The sequence below is a fragment of the Balaenoptera physalus genome (genome assembly GCF_965194825.1).
Source record: "Balaenoptera physalus genome assembly, chromosome: 14".
Classification (NCBI taxonomy): domain Eukaryota; kingdom Metazoa; phylum Chordata; class Mammalia; order Artiodactyla; family Balaenopteridae; genus Balaenoptera; species Balaenoptera physalus.
The window spans coordinates 3,010,530-3,025,047 of NC_138893.1; the positions used below are offsets into that span (position 1 = coordinate 3,010,530).

Below are 14,518 nucleotides of genomic sequence, written 5' to 3' on the forward strand. Positions count from 1 at the left end.
GAGGGGGGCACAGAGAGGGGAAATGGCTTAGTAGGACTAGAAAGGTTCTGTGAAAAGTGGTAAATGTATTGATCTCAGCTATCGGCAAGTTCTGCTGAGAAGGTTTAGACTTGATCCTACAGGGACTGGAGAGCTGTTTGAAGTTTTCAAGCAAGTGGGGAAGCGTGAGGTTTAGGAAGAAAACTAGGATCCATCCCGAAATCTGCAAAATGATGGCGACTGGAAGCAGGGGTACATGAGATTGGAGCCCATCGCCTGGATGGGAGATGGTGGAGGCTGGGTGAGTTTTTGATCACCAAAGGCCTTGGACGTGTAAAAGGGAAGTGAAGTTTGTGCGCCAAGTGGCCATAGTCAGGCGGGTATGTTTTGCGTGGAGGTGCGGTGATGACACAAAGGGTTCAAGCCACAGAGGGTGACAATGCCACTGACGTTAGGCACAAAAAAGAAGAGCAAATTCGGGAGAGGATGGGGATGAGAATCCAGCCTGGAGAAGCATCAAAAAAGACAATTTAAGGTGGGAGTGTGAATGAAATTGCTGCCAAGTGGAGAGCCTTCAGGAAGGTCCACATTTAAGGGGAAGAAGAAGAAGAGCCAAAAGAGGAAAATTAAGAGGTGTTTCCTGTAAGATTGGAAGTGAGGTTTCAAGGAAGTCAGGAAAACATGTGGATTTCAAGGAAGAGCTCCATGCTGTGGTTTGTTTCGTTTACAGTATAATCATGCGGTTGTATCTTTTCCCTTTCTCATCCTTTCCCTTTGGAATGGCCTCACAAAATGGGCTGTGCGGCGGTCAGTACTATATCACGTCTGCATTCATTATCTTTGCAGCTCTACCACCTGTTTATTCATGAACAGCAACTGGCCTAGAGTCATGAGCAATCAGTGACTTCCTTCAGAAACTATCCTCACTGCTGACAACATGACTTAAGGAGCTCCTTGTATGTTTGTTAGGAAGGCACAGCAAGGGAGGAGAGCTGGATCATTTGTTAACTGGGAGTGAGGTGGGCTTACATTTAGGATTTCCCTAATTCAAGCTTCAGGTTTGTCTCTAGGAGTAATACAATTTTCATAGCAGTAATAACTACCTCCAAGCAAAAGTACTCTTTTGCCCTTCCATTTTCATGGTAGGTAGTCAGCTCTACTCTTGTCAAATGGGATAGCTCATTTTATCTCAGTGTCCCTGTATCGTGTTTTACATGTAAGAATTTTCTATGAATTTCGTATCAAGAGGATAAAATACTTGGCTTCTTTGGGGGAAGTGATGTATTTTCTCCCTTCTAATAATAGGAGATTAAAAAGAAATTATGTTTTCCTTTTTCCTAAATTACCAAGAAATTCAAATCCAAATTGTAACTTCAATCATCTCAAGTGTTGACCAACATAGGTAGTATATACACTTCTTCCTTTTTTACTCTCAACCTTATTTTCTTATGTTTATTCATATTTCTTCATTTTTCTTTTTGGAAGCCACCTCAAATCCTTATGATACAGTCAGAGCAGAAATAAGTGAAATCGTTTTACTGTTAACTAAATGTCCTTCTACACATTGTCTCATCTGCTCATCAGAGCGGCCCATCGAATAGCTGGCATGAGTACTCCCACAAGAGAGATGAAGGAACTGAGCCTGGGTGAAAAAGTTAAGGATCTTCACTTCACCCAGACAAATACCAAATGGGATGTGGACGGCCCCCGGTCTCCTTTCTTTAATGGCGGTAGTCATTTCAGCCTTTCTTGCTCCAACTTTTGTGGGCACCGAGTTGATCTGTAAATAGCATACGGTTGGCTGGGATAGCTCTCGTTCCGACGGGAAACAATCACTGACGTAACAAACTATTATTCCTTGTAAAGTTTTCTTCTTGATGATAAAACATTCCACGCTTGTATCTCCTACCCAGGTTTTATAACTACCCAGAAGCACATGAAAGAGGCCTCTTCCAGCAAGTACTCTTGATTAAGTTATGAAAATGGAATTGAAGCTCATTCTTCCCCTTCATGTGGTAAGTAACTACTACTATGGGTAGTTCTAATCCTCGCACAATACTCAAAAAGAAATGGAAATACTTCTTGTGGGAACATGACATAACTTCCAGTATCTAGATCTGTCCTCAGAATGTTTCATAAAAGAGGGGAATTTCAATTTTTTAGTTCAGTTGTGGTTTTTAATCCATGCTACATATGTTTTACATGGTTTAGAATTTTAGTCATTTTGATCTACTCATATGTAGACCTATGTATGAGTTTTGATCATTAAATTAACATAATTCTTCTATTCACTTTATAAACACTTTTGAGATTCCTTAGTGAGTGGCATCTGTGCAGAAAACTGACATGTGGACGCTGAAAAGTCATGGCCACATACAAGAAAGATTTCCAAATGCCAGACTGCTGTGCAGTGGCACTTCTCTTCATCCCAGATGCCCTAGTTTGAAGCATCCACCCCTTTGGGCCTGGACACTGACTGTCTTTAATTGGAAAAACTTATTATCACTTTGCAAGTGATTAGAACTGAGTCATCTGAAGCGAGCGAAATTGGCTTTTGAGGAAAGGGCTATATTGTTGAGTTCTCACCAGTGCATTGTGCCTAAAGGACTTAAAATGATTTGAAGCAGTTCACTCTCCTCTGCCCACACTCACAAAATCATTTATTTTCACTCTTCGTTGTATTTTATTTTTCTTTATGGGTTCTAATGCATATTGAAAAGAAAAATTCTGTCTATATGTAGAGATGTGAATATTGCAAAATTACATTTATTCTAATGAATTAGGGATGTGGGCATATTTGAACTTGTGGGAAGGATGAATTATAGATAACTGTTAAACAAATGTGGCTTTATTACTTTAAACTACATATAGAAACTTCAACAAAACATTATAAAACAGAAATCCTTAAGGAGACCTGTTATAATAAATCATATGAACATTTTGTTATTAGCATATAGATTGGGTGTATGTAGGAGCTTGTAAAGTGCCTGAGGTTCACTGAAAATAGCTTATTCTGTGTCTAAAAGTGTACATAAGACTGGAAATAAATGTTTAAAACACCATATGTTATCTACCTATAAATAAAATGTTTGCAAAAGAAAGGTAAACGTCAGCCCAGCTCATGATCAAATTATCAAAAGATTTTAAATTTATTGAAGTCCTAAATTAATGAGATATTACCATGTGTGCATAAATAATCTAAAGAATAAAATTTGCTGATCCTTCTCTCATATGGGTATTTGTGCTAATGAATCAGGATCCTATTTACACGATTAGTCCCCAAAGTAATTGCTTATTTGAAGAAGTTCTGTCTTATGGGCTTTCAGTTAATTAAATCCATTTGCATTTTATGCACACATTTTAAATTCTCAAGTCCCGTTTTTCATAAGCCAGATTCAAATATGTTCATGTGATAATACCTCTCATTAAGGCATTAGTCTTTTTTTTAAAGGAACTTTCAGAATAGCCATATGCATAAAATGTTTATTAATGAAATCCAATCAATATTTTAGAGAAGTCAACCAATTAAATGTTTTCTTACTTTAAATTTTCCTATTTGTAATGGTGATTGCCATGCTGAATATACCTTCAATTTCTAATTTTTCGGTTAGTTTCATTTATTCAGTTTTTTTTTTCCTGCTTTCGTTCTGCATGGCAGTTTTTAACTCCTAATAATGCCATGGGATTATAAGCATCCCTTTCCTAAAGAGTCGCTTTTTCAAAGTATGTGCATATTAACTGACTGATCTTGCCAACCCAACTGGGAGATCACTAAAGTATAGAGAAAAACTTTTCTAATACTGAAGAACAAAGTATAGTCATTCACAAAGTTAGGTACGTTTTAAAAGGCATAGTTTGCTTAAGGTTTTCAAATATTTGAGAAGTTGGGAATTAAAGTACACAAGTGATAAAAAAAAAAAAATTGTAAATGCCTTCATTAGATCCAAACTATAGTAATCTCGCGGTGCTACCCTAGCTTGGAAGCTTGAAAAAGCTACTGAAGTTAGGAGAGCAGAAGCAGAAGAAGGACAGGCGAGATGAAGGGAGGGACCAGGAAGAGCCACAGGGTGCACACAGTGGACCCAGGGTCTGAAATTAAAGAACGTGGCAAGGTCAGATGCTGGGAAAGGCACAAAGGGGCACAATATGCAAAGCAGATCTGAAATCCCGGTTTTGTTTGTTTGTTTGTTTTTGGCCGCACCTCACGGTTTGTGGGATCTTAGTTCCCCAACGAGGGGTCGAAGCCATGCCCTCACAGTCCCTCAGCAGTGAAAGCGCAGAGTCCTAACCGCTGGACTGCCAGGGAATTCCTAAAATCCTGGTGTTAAATCTTGCCTCGGTGACCTATTTCTAGGTGCTTATTAGATGTTTATCTAGTTTACTGTTTATCTAGGTGTATTAATTCCTCTTTGCAAAGAAGACGTAAAATGCAGAATCTGGATATAGGTTCCAATTCCAGCCTAAGATTATATCTGAATAAAAAAATGGGTAGAAATATTGTAGAAAAAAAGGAAGAAAGAAATGATATCCTACAATCAGAATATGACAGTTATTTTGTCCTGTTTAGCAGTATTGGTCAATAATGTAATTTTGTTGTCATCTTAACATGGGATTATACTATAGGTATTAAAAGGAAAACAATTTTTGATACCCTGAAAAACTTATACACTTTACAATAAAATAAACAAACTTCATTCACTTAAATCTTACTGATTCATTTAAGCAATGATCTATGTTAAGTTTAATACCAATAGTCTCCTCAGAAGATAACATTTTCTTTGTAGCTGGAATTGCCCTAAGGAAGGACTTCTTCTCATTTAGAGAAAGTAGGAATAAAGCACTTGTATTACCATTTGTATAGATTTTTAACACTGAATAAAATATTAGTGTTTAGTGTAATATTGATTCTCAACGTAATACTCCTCCATAATGGCATGCTAATTGGTTAGAATTCAATCAGATTCAAAAACCCTGAGAACAGACCATCTAACACTTGTAATTTTTTTTTCGTTAGTTTTCAGAACTCCAATTAAAATGGAATTAATCTGTCAAATAAAAGACCATGATACAATAGAAATTCTGTGTACTATGTCTCGTGCACCCTCTCTTCCTTCCCACTGCTCCACCCCATGATGAAATATAAGAGTGAAGAGGGTGGGAAAGAGGGCACTCCTTCACTTATGAGTTTCAACCATGGAATAACAGCATTCAAGAGGCAGGTGATCTACGTGCATTCCATCTCCGTAATTTACTAACTGTGAGACCTCAGGCATTTACTTCACCCTCCTGGAGCCACAGTTTCCTCAACAGTAATATTACTAATCTAATAGTACTGACCTCCCTCGAGTTGTTGAGGAAGTAAAACAGAGGTTCTCTCTCAACTGGGGGCGATTTTGCCCTCCCAGGAGACGTTTGGCAATGTCTGGAGATACTTTGGGCTGTGACAACTGGAGGGGGTGGGTGCGCCACTGGCAGCTGGGGAGTAGAGACCAGGGATGTTTCAGTTCTTCTTAAGATGCACAGGACAACCCTCCCCACTCCAAAAACTCATCCAGCCCAAAAGGTCGGTAGTACCAAAACTGAGAAAGCCCGGAGCAAAGTGAAGTGGTGTATGCAATGAGCACAGTGTGTGACACACAACAGGCCCACAGTAAATATTAGTATCGTTACATTGTTGTTGTTGTCGTTATTTATTTGAGAAGGAACTCCAAGTAACCTGCCTGGTATCAGGACTGAATAAGCAATTCGGGAAGCCCATCCCAGCACAGTCAGTCGTGCCTGTCAGCTATGTCATCTACTTGGGGTGGCCAATTTTTAGGGACAGACTGACCCACTTAATACTTGACTAGTGTAGCAGGCTCATAAATAGGATCATACCAAAGTTCAAGGGCTATCATTTAATTTTTACCTTCTTAGAAATTCGAAGGAAATAGGAAAGACAAATAATAACTTACAGTAACAGGTGACTTTTTAACTTCTGCTGTTAGGAATGGCTCAGGAGTCTCCTGACGATCATTTACTTTATAAAATAAACTGATGTTTGGACAAATGGCTAGGAAATATGGTCTTCTGATTAATATAAGATCCTGATTAACTGTTTATATGGTACATGAACATTATCAATTTCAAAACCAGTTGAATGCAACCATATAGCTTTAGCTTTGAGGGTGGGGGAACTCTTCTTAATGCAAGATTATTTAGGTCAAAAAGACTTGAGTTTGAATTTCAGCTTTATAACCATCAAGCTGTGTGACTTTGAATAATTTGCCTAACTTCTCTGAGCTCAGTTTCCTCATCTGTTTAATAGGCATAAAATTACCTCATAGGATTGTTGAGGGAATTAAATAAGATATCCAGCATTTGACGTATATTAGCAGTGAATAAATGGTAGCAGTTATTATTTTCATTATTATTATTTCTTCTGGGAACCTTGCATTGCTTTGCATGGCCATCAGTTCTCATTCTAAAGAATGATAACTATGATATATAGGTACTTTTTTTAATTAACAGAGGAAGCTCAAATTATTTCCATTACCTCAATAAACAAAATCTTAGACTTGCTTCAATAAAACTGATTTAAGATGAAAAAAGAAAACATACATATTATACATGGAATTTTCCAGTGAGAATATTTTTAAGGAAACAGTGGATTTCCTAAATTAAAGAACAAATGATGTGCACATCTTTCTCTCATATTTTAATACAGTTGATAATCTACTTTTTAATTAGCCACCTAATTATAATTCAATAGAAATTTCCCTAGGTGAATGTAGTAACCTACTTCAGAGAGAGAAATGGTGATGTGAGTAGGTGATCCTACTGTGAATTTTGACACTTTTTCAGGTCCAATTTGTTCCAAACCCAAACCACCCAGGAGAAATGGGGAGAGCTCTGCTGCATAACCTAATAATTCAGACTGCCAGGAAGGGTGACTATAAGCTGAATTCACCTTTCGTCAGTATTTTCATTTCTCCATTTCTTTGTTCCCTGAAGGAGACTCAACTATTTTTTTTCTTCCCATCATTCGTATGTTTTAAATTTGAAAATAAAAACACAATTAATCCAAATTATGGCTTCCTTCATTTTTCTTGCTGGTTTGCATTCTCCTTAACTCTTCAAGTTTCCACAGCTTCCAACCAAAAGGTCTTGATTTCTTTTGTTTTTTTCTTTTTTTGGGTTTCCAGGACCAAAAGGTACTTGAGGAGACAATTTCAACATCATAACCGGCATCTGTTTGATTCCACAACCCAGACCCTGTGTTAAGGAAGGATATTTTTTTTTTAATCTATTCCTTAGCAATAGATATTCAAAGTCCCCAAGCCTTAAAATTTTATCATTGGTTATTCATCAACTTAGTTTAAAATGTTTTCAGACTTAACATTTGGTGCTGAGGAAATGGATTGCTTTATTGAACTCTCTCTTCCAACCAGTTTTAGCTTTGTGTAGTTACAACTTCAGGGTCTTTGCATATAACTCTGAACTATTGTCTCCCAATTCCTGGCTCATATTCATTAAATTTATGCAGAGAGGAGAGCTGAACTTTTCATTTTAATTATCTCCTTGCTTCCACCCTTGCACCCTACCGTCTATTTTCTTTTCTTTTCTTTTCTTTCTTAATTTTTATTTTATATTGGAGCGGAGCTGATTAACAGTGTTGTGTTAGTTTCAGGTGTACTGCAAAGTGACTGAGTTATACATATACATGTATCTATTCTTTTTCAAATTCTTTTCCCATTTAGGTTATTACAGAATATTGAGCAGCGTTCCCTGTGCTATACAGTAGGCCCTTGTTGGTTATCTATTTTTTAAGTATAGCAGTCTGTACATGCCAATCCCAAACTCCCAATCTGTCAATAAAGTATAAGTCAGGTCATTTTGTTCCCTGACTCAAAACTCTCCAGTGGTTCCCTGTTACAATCAGAGTAAAAGCTAGAGCCTAACAATGGTCCTCAGGCCATCTATGTTTCAGCCCACCCTGACCACTCTCTCCTCCTGCCCCCATCCCCACACTTACTCCACTCCAATCACTACAGCTTGCTACAGTTCTGCCAGCACAGCAGGCATGTTCCTGCCTCCGGGCCTTTGCACATGCTATGTCCCATGTGGGACACTCTTCCCAGGGAATCCACATGAGCTGCTCTCTTATCTCCTTCAAGTCTTCCCTCAAATGTCAACTTCTCAGTAAGATCTTCACTAACCACCCTTCTAAAAATGCAACCCCTTCCCACCAATTCCTATTTTCCTCCCCTGATGTGTTTCTCACCATGATAATCGCCACCATCTGATAAATTATATAACTGACTCATTTATTGCTCATTTATTTATTGTCTGTCTCCCTCCACTAGAAGGTAAGCTCTATGCGGGCAGTGATTTTGGTTAGTTTTGGCTGGTATCAGGCACTTGGTATTAGTTAACTTGAACTGAAGTAGAATTGTTGCCTTACTGACCTTATTTTGTTTCCCTCTAAGCCTTAATTTTGCCTCCCTGGTTTTTTATTCTGGTGCTCTGCCCTTATGATAGTTCCTTTAGGAAAACTTCAATGCCCCTAACCCCGAGTTGGATTTAGGAAATGGAGGAAACGGTTTCACTGTGTTTCCTTTTGATCTCTGATAAGCTTCGACTGGGATAAGTATGCACTTTAGCCATGTTCCTTTCCCTGTTACTTTTCCTATTAGACAAGGAGACTGTTATCAGCAAAAGGGTAAATTGACTGGGATAGATTAGATTCCTAATCAGAACACTCCTGGGTGAATCCTGATGCAAAAAAGAGATACTGATGAAAATGCCAAGTAAGTGCTCAAAATAGTTAAATGAAAGAAAATGTGAGGGTTATTTTCCTTTGGACCTAGGTAGACTTTTTCTAGCACACACATTCCTAGCATAAATATTAGAGCCTTAAACCTGATTCGAGCAAATACATACCTCCTGATGACAAGAAAGCCATAAATATAGTTCATGACCAAAGATTAGTCGCTGTGTATCATTGCTGATGACACACGATACAGAGGGGAGATTTGGCAATATTTCAGATTTCTCCAGTCAGCCATTTGTCATTTCATAGTGGAAGATGAGGAGGTATTTCTGTATTAACGGCCGCTATAAAAAGGAGGTGAGTGAAGAAATGCCTGATGTGTTTCATCATTGAGAGTCAAAGCGACACTTGACAATGTTAAAAATGTGCTGAATGGATTACAGGTTTTGTACAAGCTGCTCTTCTAAATAATAAGATTCCATTAAAAAAGAAGAAGAAAAGGTAGAAGAGTGAGGGAAATATGTTTTATATTGCTTAGTTCTCCCTTGTGCCCTTGAACGACATTTCTGAACTTGAGCTGAGAAACAGGAGCTTGATTTATCTCTCAAGCCTGTAACGTTTTGAGCAGCATGATATCCTTGAAACCCTGCTGCTTCAGGCCACGCTGCTGAAGCACAGAACGTTTACATCTCAGATGAGTTCGATGCAATATGCAGAGACCCGACGTACCCCCCCGCTAATTTAACATTGCTTCCCGATTTCAGTCCATAATTTAGAATAAACCAAGCCACAGAGCATGTTCATCACTTCCACCTGATTGAAAAATTCACACCGATGTCCCCTTCGTAACTGCTATGTCTATGCAAGTGAAAGACCTAAGACCCTTCGGGAAAGAACTTTAAAAATGGGATTGGGGATGTGAACAGCCAAGAACTTTGTCTCAGAAATGTTGGGACTGAAAAGTTTCTAACATGACCAGTAACTTCTGCGATGCTCTGCAGAATTCCAAAGACACCAATAAAAATTAAATAAAAAGCCTCAGCTTGGTTATGTGCATACTTCGATAGGAAAAGAGATATATTTAAGGCAGAGTGTGTTGAATCTGAATTAGTACAAATATTATTAATTTAATGTTCATACTGTATTTTATGGTTTATAGACTGCTTAGCAATAATTTCATATATTTTCCCTCACAGCACCACTGTAAAATATATCAGCAGTTTTTTTCCCCATTTTATAGATGAGGCAACCTTTAATAAGTGATCTATTTCTTTCCTGTGCATATTGGTTAACTGGTAAATGATTAATTTATGTCTACATGAACTTCACCGTGAAGAGTATTTATTTTAGTGTGAGTTAGTATATATTTTACCCTCAAAGCATTACAGTATCCAGTTATATATGCATGTTTTAAAGGCAGTAAAGCAGCCACCAGTAGTTAATGCAACATTAAGTCAGAGACTTTAAATCCACAGTAAATTCTGCATTAGGGTATTTAAATCAACCATCCCCCTTTCTCCCCTCTCTGGTCCGTGTGGGTCATAAATGGTCCTTCTACAAAATGACCACATGGCACCTGTCCAGTGACAGCGAAAAGATATGCTGAGATTTTCAGAGTTTAAAATCTTAACTGTAAAATAAAGAACCTAAAGGCTTATAACTACACCTGGCAAGAGTGGAAGAGCAAGCAGATCTGATCAGTGACTTCTGCCCACGGAATAACTGTGACTGTGTGCCTTCTATCTGGCTCTCTTCCTTCTGCCTTCTTTATTTTTCTGCCTTCGTTTCTTCCTTTCCTCTTCTTTATCAATTTTTTCCATCAGTGCGATGACGGTTGTGGCTGCTTGTACGGAGAAGAAACTAATCACACCTAAGTGATATATTAAAGGTTTAACAGAAAGGGAAACATCTCTGGCAACACTATCGTTTGCATTATTTCTCCATAATGCACTCTACTATGCTATCCCTGTAACTGCCCCCTCAACGTGTGCAGCACTTACAGTCCAAGGTTCTCAAAAAGCTTCCTAAGCACTGACTCAGCTAGACCCCTCTACTATCATTTCGCCACGCTTATCTTATAATTTAGAGGACAAAGCACCACAAAGTTCAGTCATTTGATCGTAAGTCAAAAATTAATTAATTAGAAATGTGCTTTCTTCTCATGATAATTTATAGTATGTAATTCTCCTTCACTTATTGATCTCAGGACTCTTATATTTAGCCAATAAAACTAAGAGTCTAAAAAATTCCTTGCAGAGGGTCCCTGCCCTAATTTCACATGCAAAAGTTTCTGATAAAGCGTAACTACTGGCATGTTAGCTGTCAAAGGCAGATGATTCACAACACATCGTGTGTGCTGGGTATTTAAACTCTTCCCAGAAATTGTCTCTTTCAAAATTAAAATGTATTTTTTTAATAAATTTATTTATTTTATTTATTTGTTTTTGGCTGTGCTGGGTCTTCGCGGCTGTGTGTGGGCTTTCTCTAGTTGCAGCGAACGGGGGCTACTCTTTGTTGCAGTGCATGGGCTTCTCGTTGCAGTGGCTTCTCATTGCGGAGCACGGGCTCTAGGCACACGGGCTTCAGTAGTTGCGGCACGCAGGCTCAGTAGTTGTGGCGCACGGGCTTAGCTGCTCCACGGCATGTGGGATCTTCCCAGACCAGGGCTCGAAGCCGTGTCCCCTGCACTAGCAGGCAGATTCTCAACCACTGCTCCACCACGGAAGCCCCTAAAATGTATTTTTGAAACTAAGAGAGCACCTAAGATTCAGGAAGTGCTATGATATGAATTTTATGCAAGTATTTTTATTATTAAAAATGTTGTACCTACTGAAATATAAACTCCATTACATCAGATCTACCAGTAAGACAATGTATTATGAAGTAATATTTTTTAATTTGTGTCATTCGTTATGGGATCTATTGTACAGTACCTATTTAATCAAGGCATAGAAGTTTTGAAAATGAATTTTTTTTAAAAAAACAGGAGCATTACTACAGAGGAATGTCATTGAAATATAATCCCCATGCTACTTGCTTAGAGATCAGTTACAAAAGGAATCAGCACCTCAGTGTGCAGGTTTCTAACTCAGACTTAGATATAGTTGACCTTTAAATGGACACTGTGGATTACTTTCATATAATGAAGACAGAGACAGAAATTGGGAGGTTTTAGCCATCTTACTCTGCTATAAAAATGGAAAAAATACACATATAATTAAAAGAAACATTTCAAAATATGGGAGCAATATACGGAGTATACAAATTTCAACCTTCTAAAAATCCCTCCAACTAATAAAATACCCAAATGAAATGCCATTATAGCTTCCCTCATATACTGCAGTTCCAATACCTAATACCACAAGGCTTTTTCCAGTCCAAGACTTTTTATTTATTTATTTATTTATTTATTTTTGGCTGCATTGGGTCTTCGTTGCTGTGCGCGGGCTTTCTCTAGTTGCGGTGAGCGGGGGCTACTCTTCGCTGCAATGCGTGGGCTTCTCATTGCGGTGACTTCTCTTGTTGTGGAGCACGGGCTCTGGGCACGTAGGCTTCAGTAGTTGTGGCACGCAGGCTCAGTAGTTGTGCCTCGTGGGCTCTAGAGCTCAGCCTCAATAGTTGTGGCGCACGGGCTTAGCTGCTCCGCGGCATGTGGGATCTTCCCTGACCAGGGCTCGAACCCGTGTCCCCTGCATTGGCAGGCAGATTCTTAACCACTGTGCCACCAGGGAAGCCTCCAAGACTTTTTCGACAGCAGTTATTCTTCCCATTTACATTTATTTGACCCATATTGCCACTTCTAAATTGGACGTATCATTTTCCTTTGAGAACTGCATGTCCTTACACAGCCTTGCAGGAGAACCATGAATTTACGCCACTTTCTGGTTCAACAATGGACTAAATGGGCCGAGAGCCAGGGAAGACTCCCTTACACTTGCTCATCTCCACCACCCCTCACAGAATATGAGACATGAATGTGCGCCCCATTATTGTCAATGTTGAACTGGGCTGGATTCCCAGGTTCTCAGTCTTGTAACCCCAGGACCCACTATTATGGTATTTCTGTTTTCACTGATTGTCATCTTTTTATATAATTCTGTTAGCTTCTGTGAAAAAGAACCATTTCGAGGAAGGATTCTTATATGGAAAAACTGAAAAATAATGTTCATGCTGAGTAGAAACACTGTGTTCCTTTTCAAAAAGAGAACTTACCAAGTATTCATGATTTTTCGGAAGTGCATTTGGAGAAGTTGCTGAAACTTAATCTTGGTTCCAGATAAAGCCAGCCCAGCATTTATACACTTATTACCTAGCATTTCCATGCAAAGTAATAAACGGTATTTCAGCCTAAAATTTCAGCTTTAGTGTACACTGAACTTAAAAACTCTTACAAGGAAGACATTCCTTCTTGTCCATCAGAAGTTGGTACTGAAAAAGGAAATTCAAAGCAGCAAATATGGGCAGGGCCTTTCCAGCACCAAAAGGGCAAGAAGATCCCGGCCCAAGAACATGGGTCTCTAGACCATGTGGCAAATGTATCCCTAGAGAGAGAAAAATCCATTAGGTTTCCATGGCTTTGAATCATCAGCCATTTACACCTTCCAACTTATTCCCCTGGTTCTGAACTCAGATTCACGTGGTAACCAGTTCATTGATTATAATTCTTCTTCACATATATTTATATCTACATCTATATCTGTACCTACAGGGAGAAAATACAGCAGTCAATATAACTCATTAGCTTGATAGATATATTTCTTACTGTAAAGTAATATATTGACATTCTGCTGTAAAAAGCTTTTTAATTAATGTGAGTATTGTCAATGACCTCATTTTAAAGTCATGTAACTCTTGGCCACACATACAGAGGTAGAAGTTCCACTTCTGGAACTTGAGGCTAGAGGGAGACAGACACTTCTCATCTCATATATTTGCTTATAAAATACAGCCACTCCCATACATACTATCACAATGCCTTCCCCACCCCACAGGAAAGGAAACTAATGCTTGTAAGAAATGACAGCGAGTCTAACGCTGTCCTTAGAGAAATAAAGTTCCTCGTGCAGGTTCACCCAGCCAGTAGGTAATAGAGGTGAGAATAAAACTCGGGTCTGGGGCTTCCCTGGTGGCGCAGTGGTTAAGAATCTGCCTGCCAATGTAGGGGACACGGGTTTGAGCCCTGGTCTGGGAAGATGCCGCGGGGCAACTAAGCCCGTGAGCCACAACTACTGAGCCTGCACTCTAGAGCCTGTGAGCCACAACTACTGAGCCTGCATGCCACAACTACTGAAGCCTGCGCGCCTAGGGCCCGTGCTCCACAAGAGAAGCCACCGCAATGAGAAGCACGCGCACCGCAACGAAGAGTAGCCCCTGCTCACCACAACTAGAGAAATCCCGCGCGCAGCAGTGAAGACCCAACGCAGCCAAAAAAAAAAAAAAAAAAACAACTCGGGTCTGACAGATGTCCTTTCAACTAAACTTATGTCTTTACTTACCTTCTACTACTAGCAACAAGTTCCCTGTCTGCTGGAGAATGAACACTGGTCCTATGGGCTATTTCTTCTAAACAACTCTAAACCCAGATCTCACCCAAGAAGTGGGTGTTCTGTAAGTCAGGGGTCCCCAGTCCCCGGGCCATGGACCGGTGCTGGCCTGTTAGGAACCAGGCCGCACAGCAGGAGGTGAGCGGTGGGCGAGCGAGCGAAGCTCCATCTGTATTCACAGCCTCTCCCCATCGCTCGCATTACTACCTGAGCTCCGCCTCCTGTCAGATCAGCAGTGGCATTA

At 39.4% G+C, this 14,518-nt stretch overlaps 1 long non-coding RNA gene across 1 annotated transcript in view; it reads left to right on the forward strand.

Moving 5' to 3' along the window:
- LOC309643156 overlaps positions 1–14,163 on the forward strand; it is a 46,478-nt gene extending 32,315 nt beyond the window's left edge. The window contains exon 3 of the long non-coding RNA XR_014253587.1: positions 1,893–14,163. This is a non-coding gene — a long non-coding RNA (uncharacterized lncRNA). The remainder of the gene's footprint in view (positions 1–1,892) is intronic.
- The last annotated feature ends 355 nt before the right edge of the window (positions 14,164–14,518 follow it).